Source organism: Zootermopsis nevadensis, unplaced genomic scaffold, assembly GCF_977971745.1.
Source record: "Zootermopsis nevadensis isolate Lab colony 2312 unplaced genomic scaffold, Znev_1.0 Znev_ptg000021l, whole genome shotgun sequence".
Lineage (NCBI taxonomy): Eukaryota > Metazoa > Arthropoda > Insecta > Blattodea > Termopsidae > Zootermopsis > Zootermopsis nevadensis.
Window position 1 is genome coordinate 7,174,596 of NW_028259153.1, and position 15,398 is coordinate 7,189,993.

The following is a 15,398-nucleotide window of genomic DNA, read 5'->3' on the forward strand; positions in this document are numbered from 1 at the left end:
AATTGAGACATTTGTCATTCCGTGGGACCAACTTTTGAATACCTGTGTCGTAGAAGTCTGCCGCCTGGGATTGGAACCACTGTGTGACAACCATCTCCGCCTCTCTGTCATTCTCAAAACGCTGACGCTGACCGGACAGGAATTCCTTGAGGTGTAGGAAAAGGTGGAAATCACTGGGAGCGAGGTCCGGGCTGTAGGGTGAATGATTAAACACCTCCCAGCTGAACTCCTGCAGGATACTCGCTGTCCATCGAGCCGTGTGCGGACTAGCGTTATCACTGACCGCACTTCACAGTCGGCGGGAGCTGGAATAAGAACCTCCATCTTCAACAGTTGCAACGATGCTACTGTGAGAACGCGGGAAGTGCCGTTAGTGCATGCGCCATGCTACGTCATTGCTCTATCACGTACGCACAGTCGCTTCGCGCAATATAAGGTTTGCTAGCTGTGGGACGAGTGGGAAACTTACTTTGTGGACGCGCCTCGTACATAACCTTTAATTTTCATGAATTTCGTATCGAACTTAATTATACTGAAAATGTTCAACGTACAAATCTGATCGAAAATTGTAGCTGTCGTGAGCATCTACACATTCTGTTTCAAAGTTCTCGCACAGAATAGTAAATTCTCACTCACGCAGTGGAAACTACTGAGTAAAATAGAAACATGTAGTATGGTCGTCATCGTTGAACCTGGATTATCGTAACATTTCAAATTCCACTCACAGTCCATGGACCTAGATGGAGATCAGAGCAGCGGCGGGTCACGTGACATTATGTTCAATTGTTTTCACTGTAGCGAGTGAATGAGGGGTAGAGAAAGTTGGCCTGGAATTTTTCGACATCCTCGGTTTTCTTTGGCTCATTTCTGTATATTTTAATTTTTTGAGCGTTTGAGCTACACCATCGCGTAGACCATCGGTTAATGCGGGGTCAGAGCTCCAGTGATACAACATTTCCACTGCTGTATTAAGTAAGGACACCACGGTCACGTATTGCCTGCTGCTTGTACCACTGACATAACTTTCCCATTTACACTTCACTTTAAACAAGTAGATTCTCGCAAATCTTCGATTTACAAATTCAATCCTCAACCACGCCCTTATTTTGTCTCTGCTACATCACAACCCAATTTTTATCTTCCCAAAATCATGTTTATATCAGCATAATCTATTGCGGAGGAGCCCTCATCCGTTTTCTCCTCTAAACCCAAGATTTTAATGTTCTCTGCCTGATATCTGTCTTCCAGAAAACATCAGTTTGTGGTCCATAACATCCTGCATTTCCTCCCTTATTCGTATCAGCAGTTTCAGTCTGATTCATCACAGAATTAAGCTTCATTCGGAAGGTATGGGCATGAATCTCCTTCCTGGTGTCAGCCATCTCCAGTGACTGCATCTTCAGCATCTTGCGACGTAATCTAATGTTTGGTCCTGCTTCAGTTGACCAACCTGAGGTCCTTTATTAGCTTCCACGTCGCCCAGAAGCAACATGGCCATCAGCTCCACAAAGAACATATTTAATGAAGACCCTTCCTAATTATTCGAGACTAAAACTACACGCGTCAGAAAACGTTAATACCATTTTGACAACCTCGACGTTCGAAATTCGAATCGTATATTCATTTATAATAAAAAGGGGTGGAAGAAACTGCCCTTTGCTTTATATTAGGTAAAATTGTGTTCTAAATTGCATAATTTACGAAAATGTTTCTTCTTCGTTGTTACATTACGTAAAGATTCAGAACTTTGACAGCAGAAAATGTCGGAAGTGCTCTAAATGGATCATCACCTAGGTCGTTGAATGAATCCATAATTCGTGTTTTCCATTGGTGTGACCTTCCATTCTGTCATTTGATGGCTATAGCCTACAATTATGTCTGATGATCATTAGAATGTTGACGTCTCTACCGCCGTACTTGCAAAATATTGCATTCTCTGTGTACAATAGGCGGAGACAGAAGTAAGAATATATCGTTTACGCTTACGAAGAATTTTATTTCAACTTGTATACTAGGTAATAAATGTGTGAGATACTGAAGAACGAACCCTGAAGACATGTAGGAAGCTTTATGAAACAGTTCGAGACTGTAACTTTGGTTCAAAACACGTCTCGTTGATACCGTTTTCTTCTACAAAAGTTACCTTGAAAAGACAGTTAACAATTCCGAAGAGTCTCAGAAGGTAGATTAAATTACATTCGTCTCCTTACGAACACACAACTGAAAGAACTAAGTTACTTACTAATTAACTAACTAACTAGATGGCTTACGGAACCAGAAGGTTCATCGACCGAACCAACCAAAGCCCTCCACCGGACTCTGTCCTGGGCCAACAAACTCCAGTCTCCAACTCCTATCTCCCATAGATCCCGCCTGACATTATCCTCCCATCTACGTTTAGGTCTCCCCAGAGGTCTCTTCCCCTCAGGCTTCCCAAATAGTGGACCCAACCAACCAGATGGCTTACGGAACCCGAAGGTTCATCACCGAATTAACCAAAGCCCTCCAACGGACCCTGTCCTGGGCCAACAAACTCCAGTCTCCTTCAATTCCTATCTCCCATAGATCCCGCCTGACATTATCCTCCCATCTACGTCTAGGTCTCCCCAGCGGTCTCTTCCCCTCAGGCTTCAAAATAGTGGACCCAACCAACCAGATGGCTTACGGAACACGAAGGTTCATCACCGAATTAACCAAAGCCCTCCACCGGACCCTGTCCTGGGCCAACAAAATCCAGTCTCCTTCAACTCCTATCTCCCATAGATCCCGCCTGAGATTTTCCTCAGTATTTTGTTTCACAAAACTCGCTTAGCTTTTGTGTTACTCCCGTTAAATGTGTTACACAAAAGCGACTGCTTAAATTGTCATAAAAGTGACGTGGTATTAATCCTCACAGATGAGTTACATTTCCGTGCTTCTGCGTCGGGACAGAAACAATTACACGACCTGTGAACGTAGGGATTTTCGTCTACAAAATTCTGTTGCCCATGAAGTTATTCTTATTAGCTTTATTAATATTTAATCGCATTTTTATTTACTGTATTTGAGGTTAATTGATGGAAACTGAATGACGCATTGAAGCAACCCTTCTTGCCACCTCAAAGATTTTGCAATTATGGAGAAGAATCTTCATTCCAAATTAAAACAAATATATTCTGCAGAGAACTTGTGAGACCTACTGATGTTTTAATACTCCAATTTATATGATGAACTATCATTATTTATAAATTAACAATCATTCCATTTATTTAACTATTTCCATGCATAATTTATCAAATTTAACTTCAAATTCACATAATCTCTATGTATGCTTTTTAACCTATGAAAAAGCATTTTTTAAATATATATCATAATAGAAAATTTCAAAGCCTAACTCCACTAATCAAACATAAAATTGAAAACTAAAAACTAAAAGGTAGATTTCCTGTTCCACATTCTAACAAATATGCATTCTGAATATTCTTCAAACATGGCCACTCTCCAGCAATAAAACTTGGTTTCTGGAGACCACAGCCCAAAATTGGAAGAAATCTGTACAATATTTATGACAATGGAAATAAAACAATTATATCAATTATTTATTTTAATCCGTCTGGTCACAATATAATTTTATTTAAAATTTATTATAATTAAGATAATAAAATATCATTCATGTTCCTTATCGATTGATCGATTTACATTTCGGAACAAACAAACAAAACAATTACTTCTTTAAAACAGGGAAGGAAAACCCTGACAGAAAACCAAGGGTTGAAGGGGCTGCATAGGAATAGAGAAACCAATCCTTCTAAGGGAAAGAACCCGGAATAAAAACTTCTGGAGGACTATGGGGGTTGGACATCGGGCTAAGAACCCAATTCTGGAAGAAGCTGACACACTGAAAGGGCCGTAGTGGTAAAGAAGAAGAAGAAGAACATGTAATGAATATCGAAACTTTCATTAGGTTTGTACGTCTTCCTCCTCTGTGTGTGTGTGTGTGTGCGTGTGCGCGCGCGCTTGGGTGTGTGTGTGGCGTGTGGGGCGTCTGGGGCGTGGTGTGGGGGTGGTGTCATGTCGTGTCGTGTCGTGTGGTGTGGTGTGGTGTGGTGTGCAGTCGTGTAGTGTCGTGTCGTGTGGTGTGCTGACGTGTCGCGTGGTGTGTCGTGTCGTGTCGTGTGGCGTCGTGTCGTGTGGCGTCGTGTCGTGTGGCGTCAAGTCGTGTCGTGTGCAGTCGTGTAGTGTGGCGTCGTGTCGTGTGGCGTCGTGTCGTGTGGCGTAGTGTCGTGTGGCGTCGTGTCGTGTGTAGTCGTGTCGTGTGCAGTCGTGTCGTGTGGCGTCGTGTCGTGTGGCGTCGTGTCGTGTGGCGTCGTGTCGTGTGGCGTCGTGTCGTGTGGTGTCGGCCCACACCACAGTACACCACACGACACGACAGCACACGACGACACGACACGACGCGACACGACTGCAGAACACACCACACAACACACCAAACCACACGATACAACACGACAGGACACCAGGCCCCACACGCCCCACGCCCCACGCCCCACGCCACATACACACACCCAAACGCACGCACACACACACAGACACACACAAAGGAAGAATACATACAAACGAAATGAAAGTTTCGAATTTCTTCATTACATGTGCGCTTCTGCTCCAACCTCTTCTTCTCTAGCACTACGGCCCTTTCAGTGTGTGAGCTTCTTCCAGAATTGGGTTGGTAGTCCGATGTGCAACCCCCCCCCCCGTCCTCCAGAAGTTTTTATTCCGGGTTCTTTCCCTTAGAAGGACTGGTTTCTCTATTCCCATGCAGCCCCTTCTATTCTTGGTTTTCTGTAAGGGTTTTCCTTCCCTTAGCCTTTGGGGATTCCTCCCCTACCCACAAGGCAGTGGCGGCACTGAGCTCATGTGGTATTTGATGGGTGTAGGCTGCCACCAGCTACACTCCCACGCTCTCCGGTCTTGCCGACTCGGTCCGGGACTGCCCCTTATTCGCAGCTAACCCTCATATCACTATCCGCCACCTGTCGCCCGCCCAGTATCTGAGGCTCGCCCTGGATTACGACTGATGTCCCTTCCGTGTAGACGTATTTACGTCAAAATTCTTGCTTTATATTATGGAACTCTTAAGATTCATTGTCGTGTTTAGATCATCCACTTACCTAAAGTCAATTGAATCTGTTAAATTTTGTGCGGTTCATGTCTCAACCATCTCCTACTCCTTGAATTAATCACTCTAAAATGTTAAATTGAATCATAAGTATGAAGTTCCCCATTGAGTAAGAAACTAAACTAACCCCCCCCCCCCAAAGGGGTGGTTAGTTTTGTGTCTTATCCAAGTGTTTTAACCCTTGAATGCGCAGTATGACTTGAATGAGTATTATTATCAGTATCAGATTACCTTGTTGGTGTCGGTACGTCTTACCTCACTTTTCTCCATTTCTTAAATAGTTTTCTGTCTCTGTTCGGAGACAATGTGCTGCTTGTAGAGCAGTTACAATGCGACTGTCTTGGTATTTGTTTATTTATTACGTTATTTGTTTACTCGGCATTGTTATGTTTCTAAACCAACACAACAATGCAGAGTATAAACAAATATCTGTTGACATTGTTTGAAGACGTCACCTTCTGTCACCGGGATCTAAAAGACACACAATTGAAAATATATAAATCACTTTTATATTACTGTTAATTAAATTAAGCAATGAAGCTATAACACACCCATCAGTTATTTACCATCACAGTTTCTAGAGTTCACCTCAGTGAACAATACAAAACACATACGGATGTGTTCAAGGTCGTATTTTTCTGTGTTCATTGTACACGATTTTCAGATTCTGTAATACTACAGATTCATACACATAAGATATGAAATGTTGACAGAGGAACCACGGTTCCGGAGAATCGGACGTAAATACGTCTCTATGATGTAATGTAATGTAATAATTCTTAAATAAGATAAGTACCTGTGATATTCTAAAACGTTTTTACCAGCACAAAATTATCTATTCTACGACGCACTTATTCTACAGCCGATTCACAGCTCAGTTCTTTCTGCAATAACGAAAGCGGATTGTTGACGGCAGTAATGTAACACAACAATGCCGAGTAAACAGATCACGTAGCAATTAGTTTCTTAGGTAACATAACTTCATTGTTATGTTACCTGGAAAACGTCATCTGTTTATCAACAAATAAACAATGGTTACCTACATAGTTACCTTACATTACATTACATTACATTCTTCTACCACAGACTCATCTTAAGCGTAACTAATTCAATTTAAATAAGCAATGTCTTAATCAAACTTTACTCGATTGTAAAGCAGGTATGACGTATTTACGTCAAATTATCCGGAACCATGGTTCCACTGACAACTTTTTACATGCAAAACAAATTAATTAGAATAATGGCCGGTGTCAAAAGCAGGGTATCTTGTAGAAAATTATTTCGTAAATTTAATATACTTCCACTTGCAAGTAAATTTATACTCTGCTGTCTATCATGTGTGGTGGAAAACTTAGATAAATTTAAAAGGAATACAGATGTACATAATTTAAATACAAGATTGAAACATGATCTCTATGTGACAAATCCTAACCTTACTAAATATCAAAAAGGAGTCTACTATACAGGTATCAAGTTGTTTAATAATCTTCCATCAACAGCTAAAAGTCTAAGTTATTATATAAAGGTTCTTAAGTCTGCATTGAAAGATTACCTCTTCACTCACTCTTACTATTCCGTAGATGCTTTCGTCTCTGCTGAAAATTTTTAAGCTTTATGTATATCTATAATCTATATGTAAAGCAAGTTTTGCATTTTTTTTAAAATTTAAAATTCTGAGGTTTTTGTATATTAATTTGTTAAAATCTTGAGTAAAAAACTAAACTAACACCCCCCAAAGGGGTGGTTAGTTTTGTGTCTTACTCAAGTCTTTTAACCCCTTCCTTTCATTGTATTTATCGCCTAAATATAATTTAAACACAGAGGCGTCAGTTTTCGTAAGCAGTTTGACTCGAATGAGTATTCTTATCAGTATCAGATTACCTTGTTGGTGTTAGTACGTCTTCTCTCACTTTTCTCCATTTCTTAAATAGTTTTCTGTCGCTTTTCGGAAACGATGTGCTGCTTGTAGAGCAGTGACAATGCGACTGGCTTGGTATTTGTTTATTTATTACGTTATTTGTTTACTCGGCATTGTTGTGTTTCTATACCAACACAACAATGCAGAGTATAAACAAATATCTGTTGACATTGTTTGAAGACGTCATTTCCTGAAGACAACGAAAATCAAAATTTTTTATAGTAGACTAGAGCAGGGCGTTTTTTTCGGAGCGCGTTCTCTAATCTGATATTGTACGTCTTTACGTCGATGTTCTTGTTCAGTCAACCTTCCACGTCTATCTCCACCCTTGCAAATATTCGTCTTAAAATCGTTCATAATAGTTTTCGTAATCGTAATATATCGAATGAGTATCAGTTTATCTTGTTGAAGTTGTTGGAGTCGGTACTTCAAATACTTGATGACGTCTTCTTTCACTTTTCTGATGTTTTAAGCCAACTGTCAGTCAATAATCAAGATTGCGGTCTGCTGCTTCTGGAGCAGTGATCATGCGACTGGCTTGATATTTTTTGATTTCTTTGTTGTGAAGCGTTATTTGTTTATTCGGCATTGTTGTGTTTCTATACCAACACAACAATGCAGAGTATAAACAAATATCTGTTGACATTGTTGATTGACAACGTAATTTATTAACGACGACGAAATCACAAATTTTTTTAGTAAATATAAAAAAAAGATATTTCAGCTACCACAGACCCATCTTAAGCGTAACTAATTCAGGTTAAATAATCAATGTCTTAATCAAACTTATCTCAATTGTAAAGCTTGTATAAAGGAAATATTTAGCAGAAAGCCAGTATATAAACTTCCTTTCCGTATAGACGTATTTACGTCTAATTCTCCTGAACCGTGGTTCCACTGTCAATTTTTTAGTAGGACGATTAAGAAGACATGAATGACGCATTAATGACAAGCTTGGTGTGTGCAAAACTGCTATCAAATTAACTACTCTATGTCACTAATGGCCGCGTGATTGTGACCTTCTGGGTTATGGCAACTTCCGGTGTTTTCTATTGTGTGTCGTCACAGGTACAGTGGAACGAACGTCTTTGAACCTATTTATATGGTCTAAAGTAGAGTCGTGTAATTACAAATCAACATTTACAACTTTCGCGGACAGAAGCTAGGATTCGCGCCCAGTGCAATTGTAATAAGTAAATCACAAACGTAACAATGTCAAAGACTATACTGATATGGAGAGATACGGTAAATTTTACTTCGTAGAAATTGATGGATCATAGATGCAAATCATTGCACGAGGAATTCAATTTTTTCCTATGGCTACCGTACACAAAAGTAAGTGTAACCTGATTACTAATCACGAAATCATGGCTGGGGAGAACTCCATGTTGCTGTGTGGAACTGGAGAGATTAATCTCGACACATTCTTAACCTCTAACGTAGAGACAGCGTTGTTTACTGTAATCTCGGACTAATTTTCCTCTCCGTCTTCATACCACAGACCGGGGTCAGACCTACTGTCATACTAGACGCAAGTACGAAGATAAATATTTCCAGTCCTCTAACAGCAATTTAAAGCCATTCAGAATAATCAATGTTCTTAAAACACCATTAAAAAAAAAGTAATGCAACCACAACTGAAAAATAACTGTTACAATTCAATAAGAATTAAAATTTATTGCTCTGATTATCGGACAAACAGGCCGCGCGGATTCACGCCATGTTGTAATCTGCTGTAAATTTATCACAAATTCGAAGAGTGGTCATTGTCGAACACCACGTGGCGTCTCGTTCTTAATTAACTTGCCAGAATGAGTTCAGGGACACATTTCCCGATTCTCGTTTGTTAAATAAATCGAAAATAAGTCGACTGGTGAGCTCATATTGTGAGACAGGAAGCATGGATATAGCGTTTTATGATTTTTTGTTTTACGATTTAAACATAATTCATATTTTGAAAAATATAATGGATAACGTGACTTTTCAATAGCAACCTATACGGAAAATCATTTAAGAATAAAAATAAATTGTTTCTCTTCGACTACATTAATGTGCAATTTGTATCGTTTTCGAATTAAAAGTATTCTTAATCCGACGAAAGTGCTACTTTAAACCAAAGAGTATCTTACCCTAATGTACATGTTTATAATAATTGGAAACAGTTCCCTTCAACTTTTCGAACCATCTTCTCGGTCAGTGTTTTTATTACCTGTAAAGTACGTGTTGACTAATACTTCGATTTTAGCGTTCTGTGCCACTAAATACTGTTTCTATTTTAACGTATGTACGTGGTTTTGAGGGATTGAAGATGTTCGAATTACACCAATCTTGAATACTTCAAAAGAATTTTGTTTCTCAAATGAAACATGTATATGGTAAGACATCTTCAAACAATAATCAAACCTCAAGTCTGTCTGTTTATAACAACGCATCGTATATTTTCACACATATTTTTGGTGCTGCGGCAATACCCGACATAATATGTGGTCACTGCACGCCGATGTTCGTTGATACAGAATTGTTTGCAATTCAGAGCTGAAAATGCGTAATATGAAAACACATTAGTCTGCTTTTAGCTTGAATAATATTAATCGGACTAAAGTGCTACATTAAACCAAAGAGTATCTTATCCTAATGTACATGTTTATAATAATTGGAAACATTTCCCTTCAACTTTTCGAACCATCATCTCTGACAGCGTTTTTATTACCTTTAATGTACGTGTTGACTAATAATTCGATTTTAGCGTTCTGTGCCACTAAATACTGTTTCTATTTTAACGTATGTACGTGGTTTTGAGGGAATGAAGATGTTCGAATTACATCAATCTTGAATACTTCAAAAGAATTGTGTTTTTCATAAGAAACATGTATATGATAAGACATCTTCAAACAACCATCAAACCTCAAGTCTGTCTGTTTATAACAACGCATCTTATATATTCACACATATCATTGCTGCTGCGACAATACCCGACATAATATGTTTTCACTGCACACCGATGTTCGTTGATACAGATATGTGTGCAATTCAGAGCTGAAAACGCGTAATATGACAACACATTAGTCTGCTTTTAGCTTGAATAATATTAATCGGACAAAAGTGCAATTTAAACCAAAGAGTATCTTACCCTAATGTACATGTTTATAATAATTGGTAACATTTCCCTTCAACTTTTCGAACCATCATCTCTGTCAGGGTTTTTATTACCTGTAAAGTACGTGTTGACTAATACTTCGATTTTAGCTTTCTGTGCCACTAAATACTGTTTCTATTTTAACGTATTGACGTGGTTTTGAGGGAATGAAGATGTTCGATTTACATCAATCTTGAATACTTCAAAAGAATTGTGTTTTTCATATGAAACATGTATATGGTAAGACATCTTCAAACAATCATCAAACCTCAAGTCTGTTTGTTTATAACAACGCATCGTATATTTTCACACATATTTTTGGTGCTGCGGCAATACCCGACATAATATGTGGTCACTGCACGCCGATGTTCGTTGATACAGAATTGTGTGCAATTCAGAGCTGAAAACGCGTAATATGACAACACATTAATTCTGCTTGTAGCTTGCCTTGCCTAGCCACGCCTTTCCTTGCCTAGCCACGCCTAGCCTTACCTAGCCACGCCTTGAATTGCCTAGCCACGCCTTTACTTGCCACGCCTTGACTAGCCTTGCGTTGCCTTGCCTTGGCTTGCCTTGTCTAGACACGTCTTGCCTTGCCTTGCCTACTCACGCCTTGCTTGCCTAGCCACGCCTTGCTTGCCTAGCCACGCCTTGCTTGCCTAGCCACGCCTTGCCTTGCCTAGCCACTACATGCCTTGCCTAGCCACGCCTTTACTAGCCACGCCTTGCCTTGCCTAGCCACGGCTTCCCTTGCCTAGCCAAGCCTTGCCTAAACTAGCCGCGCCTTGCTTTCCCTAGCCACGCCTTGTTTGCCTTGTCACGCCTTGCCTTGCCTAGCCACGCCTTGCGTTGCCTAGCCATGCCTTGCCTTGCCTAGATACGCCTTGCTTTGCCTGGCCTCGCCTTTCGTTTCTTTGCCCCGCCCTGCCCTCCACTGCTCTGCCTTGCCTTGCCTTGCCTAGCTTTGTCTTCCCTTTCCTTGCATTGCCTTGTCTTCCGTTGCCTTGCCTTGCCTTGCCTAGCCTTGCCTAGCCTAACCTTGTCTTGCCTTGCCCCGCCCCGCCTGTGCTAATCTGACTTGCCCTGCAACGTCCAGAACGCCCTTCCCTGCCCTGTCCCGCCCTGGCTTCCCCTGCCCAGCCTTGCCTTTCCTTGCCGTGCCTTGCCCTCCCTGCCCTGGCCTCAACTGCCCTGCCTTGCCTTGCCTAGACGCGCCTTGCCTTGCCTTGCCTAGACACGCCTTGCCTTGCCTAGCCACTACATGCCTTGCCTAGCCACGCCTTGCCTTGCCTAGCCACGTCTTCCCTTCCCTAGCCACGCCTTGAATTGCCTTCCTTTGCCTTGCTTAGCCACGCCTTGCCTTGCCTAGACACGCCTTGCCTTAACTAGCCACGACTTGCCTTGCCTAGCCACGCCTTGCCTTGCCTAGCCACGTCTTCCCTTGACTAGCCACGCCTTGCCTTGCCTTGCTTTCCCTAGCCACACCTTGCGTTGCCTAGCCATGCCTTGCCTTGCCTAGCCTCGCCTTTCGTTTCTTTGCCCCGCCCTCCCCTCCATTGCTCTGCCTTGCCTTGCCTTGCCCTGCCTTGCCTTGCTTTGCCCTGCCTTGCCCTGCTTTGCCCTGCTTTGCCTTACCTTTGCCTGGCCTAGCCTTACTTTGCCTTGAATAGCCACGCCTTGCCTTGCCTAACCACGCCTTGCCTTGCCTAGCCACGCCTTGCCTTACCTAGCCACGCTTTGCCTTGCCTTGGCTTGCCTTTCCTTGCCTTTCATTGCCTTGCCCTGCCTTACATTGCTTTGCCTAGCCACGCCTTGCCTTGCCTTGACTTGCCCTGTCTTGCCCTGCTTAGCCTTGCCTTGCCTAGCTAGCCTTGCTTGCCTTGCCTTGCCTACCCACGCCTTGCCTTGCCTAACCACGGCTTGCCTTGCCTAGCGAAGCCTTGCCTTTAATAGCTTCGCCTTTCCTTAACTAGCTACGCCTTGCCTTGCCTAGCCACGCCTTGCCTTGCCTAGCCTTTCCTTGCATTACCTTACATTGCCTTGCCTTGCTTTGCCTTGCCTTGCCTTACCTAGCCTTCCCTTGCCTTACCTTAAATTGTCTTGCCCTGCCACGCCTGTCCCGACATGCTCTGCTTTGCAACGACCTGATCGCCCTGCCCTGTATTGCCCCGCCATGCCTTCCCCTGCACTGTCTTGCCTTGCCTTGCCTTGACTTGCCTTGCCTTGCCTTGCCCTGCCCTGCCTTTTTCTCCATGACCTGCCATGCCCTGTTCTCCATGACCTGCCATGCCCTGTTCACCATGACCTGCTATTCCCTGCCGTGCATTACCCTGTTCCGCCATGCCCCGTCCTCTGCTGCCCTGCCCCGCCCTGGCCTCCCCTACTCTGCATTGTCTTGCCTTGCCCTGCCTTGCCTTGCCTTCCTTTGCTCTTCCTTGCCCTGCCTTGCCTTGCTTTGCCTTACCTTGCCTTGCCTAGCCACGCCTTGCCTTGCTTAGCCACGCTTTGCGTTGTCTAGAGACGCCTTGCCTTGTCTAGCAAAGCCTTCACTTGCATAGCCACGCCTTGCCTTGCCTTGCCTTGCTTGCCTTGCCTTGCCTAGCCACGCTTTGCCTTGCCTAGCGAAGCCTTGACTTACGTAGCCACGCCTTGCCTTGCCTAGCGACACCTTGCCTTGCCTAGCCACGCTTTGCCTTGTCTTGCCTAGCCACGCCTTACCTTGCCTTGCCTTGTCCTGCCTTGCCTTGCCTTGATTTGCCCTTCCTTGCCCTGTCTTTCCTTGCTTTGCCTTACCTTGCCTAGAAACGCCTTGCCTTGTCTTGCCTAGCCACGCCTTACCTTGCCTTGCCTTTTCCTGCCTTGCCTTGCCTTGATTTGCCCTTCCTTGCCCTGTCTTTCCTTGCTTTGCCTTACCTTGCCTTGCCTAGCCACGCCTTGCCTTGCCTAGCCAGGACTTCCCTTTCATAGCCACGCCTTGCCTTGCCTTGCTTAGCAACGCCTTGCCTTAGTTTGCCTTGCCTTGCATTGCCTTGTTCACTCTTGCCCTGCCTTGCCTTGCCTTGCCTAGCAACGCCTTACCTTCCCTGGCCTTGCCTAGCAACGCCTTGCCTATCCTTGCCTTGCCTTTCCTTTCCTTGACTTGCCTTGCCTTGGATTACATTACATTATCTTACGTTACCTTACATTACATTACATTGCCTTGCCTTGCATTGCCTTGCATTACATTGCCTTTCCTTACCTAACAATACATTATATTACCTTGCCTTGCCTTACCTTGCCTAGCCACGCTTTACCTTGCCTTGCCTTGCCTAGGCACGCCTTGCCTTGCCTAGCCACGCCTTCCCTTGCTTAGCAACGCTTTGCCGTGCCTAGCCACGCCTTGCTTTGCCTAGCCTTGCCTTGCCCTGCCTTGCCCTTGCCCCGCCCTGCCCTGCGCTGCCCTGCCTTGCCTTCCCTTGCCTTGCCTTGCCTGGACTTGCCTAGACTTGCCTTGCCTTTCCTTGCCTTGGATTACATTACATTATCTTACGTTACATTACATTGCCTTGCCTTGCATTGCCTTGCATTACATTGCCTTTCCTTACCTAACAATACATTATATTACCTTGCCTTGCCTTACCATGCCTAGCCACGCTTTACCTTGCCTTGCCTTGCCTAGGCACGCCTTGCCTTGCCTAGCCACGCCTTCCCTTGCTTAGCCACGCCTTGTCGTGCCTAGCCACGCCTTGCTTTGCCTAGCCACGCCTTGCCTTGCCTTGCTTGCCTTGCCTTGCCTTGCCTTGCCTTGTCTTGCCTTGCCTTGCTTTGCCCTGCCTTGCCCTTGCTCCGCCCTGCCCTGCGCTGCCCTGCCTTGCCTTCCCTTGCCTTGCCTTGCCTGGACTTGCCTAGACTTGCCTTGCCTTGCCTAGCCACGCCTTGCTTTGCCTTGCTTTGCTTAGCTTCGCCCTGCCCTGCCCTGCCTTACCTTGACTTGCCCTGCCCTGGAATGCCCTGCCTGCCCTGCCCTGCCCTGCCTTGCCTTGCCCTGCTTTGCCTTGCCTTGCCTTGCCTTGCCTTGCCCTGCCTTGCCCTGCCCTGCCCTCACCAGACCTGCCTTACCTTAACTTGACTAGCCACGCCTTCCCTTGCCTAGCCAAGCCTTGCCTTGCCTAAACGCAGACTCACCGCCGTGATAACTTCAAATCCTACAAACCAATTCCGTTTCTTGCTTTAGACTTCCGTCAGCTCTAATTAACACGCCCGTAATTTTCCACGTTTCATTGGTCCTGTAAATACGCTGTTTTATCCTTTCGTGGTCTTCCTTTACCATGCGTATGGCGTACGCACATAATTAAGGTACTAACGTAATTAAAGTGTTATTAAATAAATTTATATTTCGAAGAATTCTTAACATCGCCACTCAATGAACGCGCGTGATATCACACAACGGACTCTGATAAAAAAAAGCCTCGTGCCCTGCAGTGAGTAAATTATTCCTGCTTCTTATACGGAAGGATTCGGTACCAAAACGATTTCCGTACAGAAATTTCAGTCTCTTAAAAAGACCGAGAGCTGGTTATATCGCAAAGTACACGAGATTCCGAAAGTCCTCGTAAATCGGCAAACGTACGCGGAGGACGGAATTTTGTGTTCTACGAATAGATGCATAACAGAGCAGTTCCTTATCCGCAAGTCCGGAGACGTTGGCTCAACGCGGAACATAATTCGCTAAACATGGAAGTTGTTCCGACTACCGGCGTCGTGCAGAAATGAAACGGGAGTCGCCAAAGTGAGTTCTCAGTCACTGGTACACTTAACGCGTAAGTTCCTTTCCACTGCCTGGAACTTCGCCTCTCCCGCACTACATAGGAGGCCAATGAACTGTGGAAGAGAAATTTGAAGCTAAATCGGTGTCACGAAAATGAACATTCAGAAAGTGCGTCGCTGAACAATCCCCACAGACCTTCTCCTCGTATTTTTCCTTCCAAGGGGCGAGTTTACTCTATCGGTAGGTCACGTGCTAGACGCCCTATACGACATAAATTTTCATTTCACTTTAAAATTTGTAGATATCAGACGGCTTCGTGCCGTAATTTCCTCCAAATTCAGCTGCTTCTAACTATTCGAAGCGACATCTTCCTGATAAAGCTGGACGCAACTGGTTCCTTCTCAACGTTGGTAATAACCCAGAGTATACCTTTACCCATCTT

General features: G+C 43.8%; 1 protein-coding gene and 1 long non-coding RNA gene across 5 annotated transcripts in view; one reads left to right on the top strand and one right to left on the bottom strand.

Annotated features, from left to right (window-relative positions):
* LOC147873171 (neuropeptide F-like) overlaps positions 1-15,398 on the top strand; it is a 169,214-nt gene that overhangs the window by 74,900 nt on the left and 78,916 nt on the right. The gene's annotated exons all lie outside the window — the stretch shown is intronic.
* On the bottom strand, positions 4,225-7,260 carry LOC147873172 (uncharacterized). 3 transcript variants are annotated; one of them, XR_015536111.1, is made up of 3 exons: positions 5,952-6,129; positions 5,411-5,626; positions 4,225-5,147 (listed from the first exon to the last, which is right to left on the bottom strand). It is a non-coding gene; the product is annotated as an uncharacterized LOC147873172 (long non-coding RNA). The 3 variants fall into 3 exon arrangements; XR_015536110.1 differs by lacking the exon at positions 5,952-6,129 and adding an exon at positions 7,037-7,260 and having other exon boundaries at positions 4,225-5,626; XR_015536109.1 differs by having other exon boundaries at positions 4,225-5,626.